This window comes from Malaclemys terrapin, chromosome 2 (assembly GCF_027887155.1).
Source record: "Malaclemys terrapin pileata isolate rMalTer1 chromosome 2, rMalTer1.hap1, whole genome shotgun sequence".
In the NCBI taxonomy this organism is placed as follows: domain Eukaryota; kingdom Metazoa; phylum Chordata; order Testudines; family Emydidae; genus Malaclemys; species Malaclemys terrapin.
The window spans coordinates 210141045-210148812 of NC_071506.1; the positions used below are offsets into that span (position 1 = coordinate 210141045).

The 7768-nt window shown below is 44.6% G+C and overlaps 1 protein-coding gene across 1 annotated transcript in view; it reads right to left on the reverse strand.

Moving 5' to 3' along the window:
- The window catches only part of LOC128831314 (collagen alpha-6(VI) chain-like), a 96399-nt gene extending 89169 nt beyond the window's left edge, over positions 1-7230 (reverse strand). The window contains exon 1 of the mRNA XM_054017626.1: positions 7050-7230. The gene's annotated coding sequence lies outside the window, so the exon portion shown is untranslated. The remainder of the gene's footprint in view (positions 1-7049) is intronic.
- Between the last annotated feature and the right edge of the window lie 538 nt (positions 7231-7768).

Here is a 7768-nt window from a genome sequence, read left to right on the forward strand (position 1 = left end):
TCAACCCCTGGCTCTGCCACAGGCCCTGCCCCCACTCCACCCCTTCCCCCCCCTCCCCTGAGCCTGCCATGCCCTCGCTCCTCTCCCACCCCACCCCCAGAGTCTCCAGCTGATCGGGAGGGGGAGGTGCCAGGGCCGGTGCAACCACTAGGCGGCTGCCTAGGGCGCCTAGTGGTTGAGGGTGCCTAAAAGCCCGCTCAGGCGAGGAGGTGGAGTGGAGGTGAGCTGGGGCAGGGGGGCGCGGGGAGGGCCGCCCACAGTAACGGGGAGGGCACACGGGGCCGGTGGAAGGACGTTTCGCGCCCTACGTGAAACTTCCACCTTGCGCCCCGTCCCCGAGCCCCCACCCTGAGGCGCCCCCTCCACGGCAGCTCCCCCCCTCTGCCCTGAGGCGCCCCCCCTGCGGCAGCTTCCTACCCCCCGGCCCTGAGGCACCCCCCCCCCCCCAGCTCACCCCTGCCCTGTCAGCACCACTAGCCTGGGAGGCGGGAGAAGTGAAGCAGCCACGGCGTGCTCGGGGAGGAGGTGGGGCAGGGGTGAGTTGGTGTGGGGAGTTCCCCTGCATACCGCCCCCCCCCTTGCTGCAGGCAGCCCTCCCCACGCTCCACTGCCCCAGCTCCCTCTGCCTAAATGCCGGTGGCTACCTGGGCGGCCGAAGATCCGGCCGCCGCAGTTGCTGCCAAAGAAAATGGCACCTCCCCAAATCCTAGCACCCTAGGCGACCGCCTAGGTTGCCTAAATGGTTGCACCGGCCCTGGGGGCACATAGGGGAACTGCTCTCCGCCCCAGATCACCTCCACTCTGCCTCCTCCGCTGAGCACACAGGCCCCGCTCTAATTCTCCTCCAATCGGCACCGCAAGCCTGGGAGGGAAGGAGAATTAGAGCGAGGCCAGCGTGTTCAGCGGAGGAGGCAGAGCGGAGGTGTGCTGGAGCGGGCTCCCTGAGAGGGGTTAGCTTCCGTGGGGGGGGGGGATCCCCGGGCGGGGTTAGCTGCTGCAGAAGGGAGGGGTGGGGAGGGAAGTGGGTGGGGTTAGCTGCCGTGGAGGGGGGCTCCCTGAACGGGGTTAGCTGCAGAGAGGGATAGCTGCTGCGGGGGGGGGGGGACGACTCCCTGGGCTGGGGGGCAGCGGGCTTCCCAGGTGGCGGGCAGGGTTAGCTGCCAGGGGGAGGGGGGGTCTCTTCTGGTGGGGAAGCGCGGGTGGCAGGGTTAGCTGGGTGGGGTGGTGGTGCAAGGTGGCCTTGCACCGGCCCTGGGAGGCGCTGATCGGCCCGGCTGCCAGTGGGTGGGAGGCACTGGGAGAGCGGGGGAGGGGATCTGATGGGGGGGCTGCTGATGTATTACTGTGGCTCTTTGGCAATGTACATTGGTAAATTCTGGCTCCTTCTCAGGCTCAGGTTGGCCACCCCAGCTGTAGTGCAATCTCTTTGCTGTGAAAGTGCAACTTGCAAATGTAGATTTTTTTTTTTTAACATAACTGCACTCAAAAAGAAAACAATGTAAAAACTTCAAAGCCTACAAGTTCACTCAGTCCTACTTCTTGTTCAGCCAATCGCTCAGACAAACAAGTTTGTTTACATTTACAGGAGATAATGCTGCCCACTTCTTATTTACGTCACCAGAAAGTGAGAACAGGCATTTGCATGGCACTTTTCTAGCCGGCACTGCAGGGTGTTTACATGCCAGATATGCCAAATATTCATATAGCCCTTCATGCTTCAGCCACCATTGCACCATGCTTCCATGCTGATGACGCTCGTTTAAAAAAATGTGTTAATTAAAATTTGTGACTGAACTCCTTGGGGTATAATTGTATGTCCCCTGCTCTATTTTGCCTCCATTCTGCCATATATTTCATGTTATAGCAGTCTCGGATGATGACGCAGCACATGTTTGTTTTAAGAACACTTTCACTGCAGATTTGACAAAATGCAAAGAAAGTACCAATGTGAGATTTCTAAAGATGGCTACAGCACTCGACCCAAGGTTTAAGAATCTGAAGTGCCTTCCAAAATCTGAGAGGGACGAGGTGTGGAGCATGCTTTCAGAAGTCTTAAAAGAACAACACTCCAATGCAGAAACTATAGAACCCGAACAACCAAAAAAGAAAATCAACCTTCTGCTGGTGGCATCTGACTCAGACAATCGTTGGATCGTTATCGAGCAGAACCCATCATCAGCATGGCTGCATGTCCCCTGGAATGTTGGTTCATACATGAAGGGACATATGAATCTTTAGTACATCTGGCACATAAATATCTTGCGATGCTGGATACAACAATACCATGGGAACACCTGTTTGAAATTTCAGGTTACATTGTAAACAAGAATCGGGGAGCATTATCTCCTGCAAATGTAAACAAACTTGTTTGTCTGAGCGATTGGCTGAACAAGAAGTAGGACTGAATAGACTTGCAGGGTCTAAAATTTTACGTTTTATTTTTGAATGCAGTTTTTTTTACATAATTCAACATTTTTAAGTTCAACTTTCATGATAAAGAGATTGCACTACAGGACTTGTATTAGGTGAATTGAAAAATACTATTTCTTTTGGGATTTTTTACAGTGCAAATACTTGTAATCAAAAATAAATACAAAGTGAGTGCTGTACACTTTGTATTCTGTATTGTAACTGAAATAAATATATTTGAAAATGTAGAAAACATCCAAAAATATTTAAAGAAATGGTATTCTATTATTGTTTAACAGTGCAATTAATTGCATGATTAATCATGATTACTTTTTTTAATCACTTGACAGCCCTAATTAAATTCTATTTTCCTGAACTTGCTCCTGACGGTGATTAAAAAAATGTATCGCAATTAATCGTGCAATTAATCGCACTGTTAATAATAGAATACCATTTCTTTAAATATTTTTGATCAGTTTACTCTACTGCAAGATGTTTTGCATAGTTTCAAAATATCACATATATATAGATATAGATATAAAAAAAATCTGGATCATGGACCTATTTTCCCATATCTATATCTATATATATGTGATATTTTGAAACTATGCAAAACATCTTGCAGTAGAGTAAACTGATCATGAATTTCAAAGTGTGATACTATGAGAGATGTGAAGGCTTGTTTAATTAAAATTTTGTTGCCAAACATTACTCAGATTTCTTTGAAAATGGAAGTGACTAGCCAAAGCCTGTTTCATATTTTTTACAGGAAAACTCCAAGAAAAACAATCTATGAAATGTTTCCCCCAACTCCATGCGCTGCCTTTTCCTGTTAAAAAATATTGTATCGAATTCAGGAATATAGCATCATAGGTGGATACATTCCCATCACTTCTGCTTTGTGGTTCTGGAACAGTTATGATTTAACGTTGTTGCAGTATAAAAATAGTACTGCAAATGCTTCATAAAACAGTTAATGGAGCTCCTAAAAAAAAAAAAAAGGAGTCTGTGAAAGGCTTAAGGAGGGCACATTCCACATGGCACAATTATGGATTCTGCTGTTGAAAATATTTTAATTTAAGGTCACATCAGGCAAAAGAGATATTCTACCCCATAATGGGAGTAGCCAATCTGCTGCAGCAATCTCCATTACAGAGTGCTAAATTCTGCTCCCCACAACATAACTCTGCTGATTGTTGATGGTTTCCACAAGGAGAAGCAGGAGAAATTAAATAAAATTCACAGGTAAACGGGAGAGCCAACTGACAGAATGATAAAGCCGTAAGGACAAGGGTTTTACTTGTATCTATCACATCAGGAAATCTACACTCAAAGAGCCAAAGTGTACATTCCCCAGAACTGCTCATGTGAAGGGAGAGAGGGGGGCCAATAAATTTCAACTTCAAAGGTAACCTCCTGAGTTGAATTGTCCCCTCACTTGGAGGGATCGGGAGAGCCATCAAGAAGGGAAGGGTGCTGCCTCTCAGCCCCATAGAGTCTCCTGAACTACAGGGAAAAGTAAGCTTCCCATCCCACAGAGGGGTGGCTTCTTGGTCCTGCTTCTCTGGCAGCCTTCCACCCCGTGGCAACGTTCCTTCTGCAGGAACCAGGCTGCCATTGGCCACGCATGCACATCTCTACAAGAAACAAAACATAAACATGCCAACTAACCAACAAACCATTCACCACAGGGGTTCAAGCAGGAAGTGGAAGTAAATGCTGTTTCAAGAAACTGTTACTATAATCATAGATACCTACTGGGAAAGCAGTTGCACAGGAGGAGAGCAGAATTGCTCCTCCTAGGAATGTGCAAACAATGCAGTCTCACATAGTGCACCTTGCCTGGGGCCTGCCTTTGGTGACCTAGGTTTGGGGGGCAGATGTAATGGCAGACTTTTTCAACGGGAAGACAATGGAAGGGTAGGGGTAGAAAAAGTTTCCAGGAAGGGGAGTTGGAACAGTAAAAGCCTCCAGGTGGATGAGGCAAGGAAAGTGATGGAAGGAAATTGCCCCTCTGGGAAACTTCTGCATTTTCTCTAGAGGTATGCAATGATGCCACTAATATGGGTCCCTCCTTCTCCTGAATGGGACCTCCCTCCCCGTGAGCCCCTGCGGAGCCCATTCTTTGCAATTCACCAAGGAGGAGCTTCTGGCAGGTAGTGGGAAGGGGGGATAATGCAATGGAGGAAAGGGGGCTGATCGTTAATTTCTAATATTACATTTTATACTGAATGATGATGGCAATGTAATGTTATAGCAAATGTTCAATACTATTTCAAAATGCTTGAACAATACTATTGGGGATTCTGCTTTTTACCACTCAGCTACAATCACGGATAAATTATACTCCTGGTCTGGCACACCAACGTGCCTGTATTTCTTTCTGCTAACTACACACATCTAACTCTGGGAGAGCAAACCAAGCACATTATCACTTTCCCCTTCCATGCCCAGATCCAGACAGAGGCATAAGGGAGATCATGTTCCCCTGAGTGGTTATGCAGTCCTGGACAAAGTCTAGCTCTTTGTAAACACGGCAATTTTAGGATCACCTAGAGCAGTGGTTTTCAACCCCTGGGGATACACAGAGGTCTTCCAGGAAGTACATCAACTCATCTAGATATTTGCCTAGTTTTACAACAGGCTACATAAACACTAGCAAAGTCAGTACAAACTACAATTTCAGTAAGTGTGCTGAGACCCTTTTGTATTTTCATGTCTGATTTTGTAGGCAAGTAGTTTTAAAGTGAGGTGAAACGTGGAAAACAAATCAGACTCCTGAAAGGGATACGGTAGTCTGGAAAGGTTGAGAACCACTGACCTAGCAAGACCTGAAAAGCAAAACACACTTGTCACTTTTTAATATCAAATCTTATTGCATTTTTGAGGAACCTAGTAATCCCTGCCTTTAAAATCATCAGGTTAATATATCCATTTACTGGAGGAGGTTAAAAAATCCTTCCTTTAGATGCATATATTTCTAGTACAGTAGTGGGCAACCTATGGCCCACACGCGGCCCATCAGGGTAATTTGCTGGTGGGCTGCAAGATAGTTTGTTTACATCGACCGTCCGCAGGCACAGCTGCCCGCAGTTCCCACTGGCCGGGAATGGTGAACGGCGGCCACTGGGAGCTGCAGGCAACCGTGCCTGTGGATGGTCGATGTAAACAAACTGTCTCATGGCCCGCCAGCAGATTACCCTGACGCGCTGTGTGCGGGCCACAGCTTGCCCACCGCTGTTCTAGTGCAATAATTTCTCAAATATAAATTACTACCATGCCTCAATATCTTCAAGTCAAAACATAAATAGAAAAAAAATGTGATTATAAATAAGACAAACCTAGGAACTCTTCATAATCTGTATGTTAAATTGATTTGTAGAAGTAAAATATTAAAAAATAATAAATGCTGGAGTTTTGTGTAATATCCAGGTCAGAATAAGAATGAAATTATCTTGGGAATATTAGATTTTCAAAGGATAGAATACCTTCATTTGCAAACCAGCATCTTTTAATATACAAAAAGTACAGTGTGTATACGTATAGATTTATATACAATACATTAACACAAGCAGAAACTTTCATCATAGTTAAGATTGCAGCAGGACACGTCAGACTCACCCAAAATTTTAAAATCATTGAAATAACATATGAAGGGAAAAGCCTCTGGCATTCATTGCCACTTTCTCATACCCTTCTACATCATCAATAACTCTTTCACTTCCAGATCTAGCAGATACTGAAAAGCCATTTGTACCCCAATTTTAGCAAACTTGTGCTCTGCCACAAAATCTTAGTTTCAACCTCATACACTTTTGTATCAAGAAACTGGCACATCTGACTTTCATACAGCCGTATACATGTAACATCATTCCACCTTACCATCGCAGAGGCTGATTTTTGTGTTAAGAGTGTGAGTATGTTGGAGTATGATGGAGAAAGAAGTGGATGCCTTATGGAGTGTTAATAATAATGCCTATTTCTTATACAGCCCTTTTTATCTGTAAACCTCAAAATATGTCACCGTCTTGAATGTATTTATCCCCACAAGACTCCTCTGAGGAAGTGTTATCATTCCAGTTTTACACATGGGGATGTCAAGACACAGAGGGGCTAAGTGACTTGCCCAAGGTCACACAGGAGGTCAATGGCAGAAAAGGGAATTGAAGCAGGGTCTCCTACATCTTACGCTAGTGCCCCAGCCACTGGACCATCCTTCCCCTTTACTATAGTTGTGGACAAAAAAAAAAAAAAAAAAAAAGTAAAACATTTATCTGGCATTAGGGTTGCGCAAATGTATCAGTAATTTAAGAGTCGAAAACATTACAAGAATGTTGTAATTATCTTAAAAACAAGCATTGCATACTCAGGAAATTCAGAGTTAAAAAGTAAAACTGAAATATATATACACACATTGGCTATATATGATGATATAAATAAGGGGAGAGAGAAAAAGATTATACTGATAGATCTATATACAAATCAAAGTTCAAGAGATTTTAGAGAAAAATCTGTATACAACCAAAACTTCAGAGTGAAAATTTCAGACTAACAGTATATTTAAATGCAAAACTTGCCACAGAGTGAAATGTAATTTTGTAGCTTTCCTTGTAACTCAGAAGACAGCTTGTGATACTTACCACATAAAGGGAAGATGTTTATCAGCTCAAAACTTTAGACCCTCCAAAGTGGCTCAGGAAAGACTGAACCCCTTTTAAAAGCATCGCTATCAGTAGTTTGCCAAAAAAGCCCTCCCAAGATGACAATTAAAATATGTATATTTCAAAAGCTTCCAAACCACCAGAAATAATCTCCTCCCCTCTCCTCACACAGTGAAGAAGGTTGGTCTTCAGTGTTCACTTCCAGCAACAGCAGCAGCAGCTGTGAGGGTGAAGCTCAGGTCTTCATTACTCTCCTGGGTTTCTTACTAACCTGATTTTCACTTTGAGCATCAGTCATTCCTGTAAATGCTGCAGCTGAGGGCTGAGTATCAGGTTTTTTTCTCAGCAGCTCTTAGAAAGGGTGCTGATGTTTTCTTAATTTATCTATATTAATCCCTTCCCATGCTTCTTATCACAAGTTCTTTTTACTGCCAGGATAATGAGGTGACCCTCATCCCTCTTTAGGGAGTAATGCTGCAAAGATGCAGAAACACAGGCTTAATGATGTACCAAGTGAATTTTCTGCCCCAACTGACTCACTCATTTTTTGGACTGCTCACAAAGGGATAATTAGCTGGAAAGCACTTTCCAGCTTTCTTCCAGCTTTTATTTGTAACTTATACAAACAACAGTATATCCTGCTGGACCACAGAAATTCGTCGGAAACTGATAGCCATGATCTATTGTATATTCTAGTA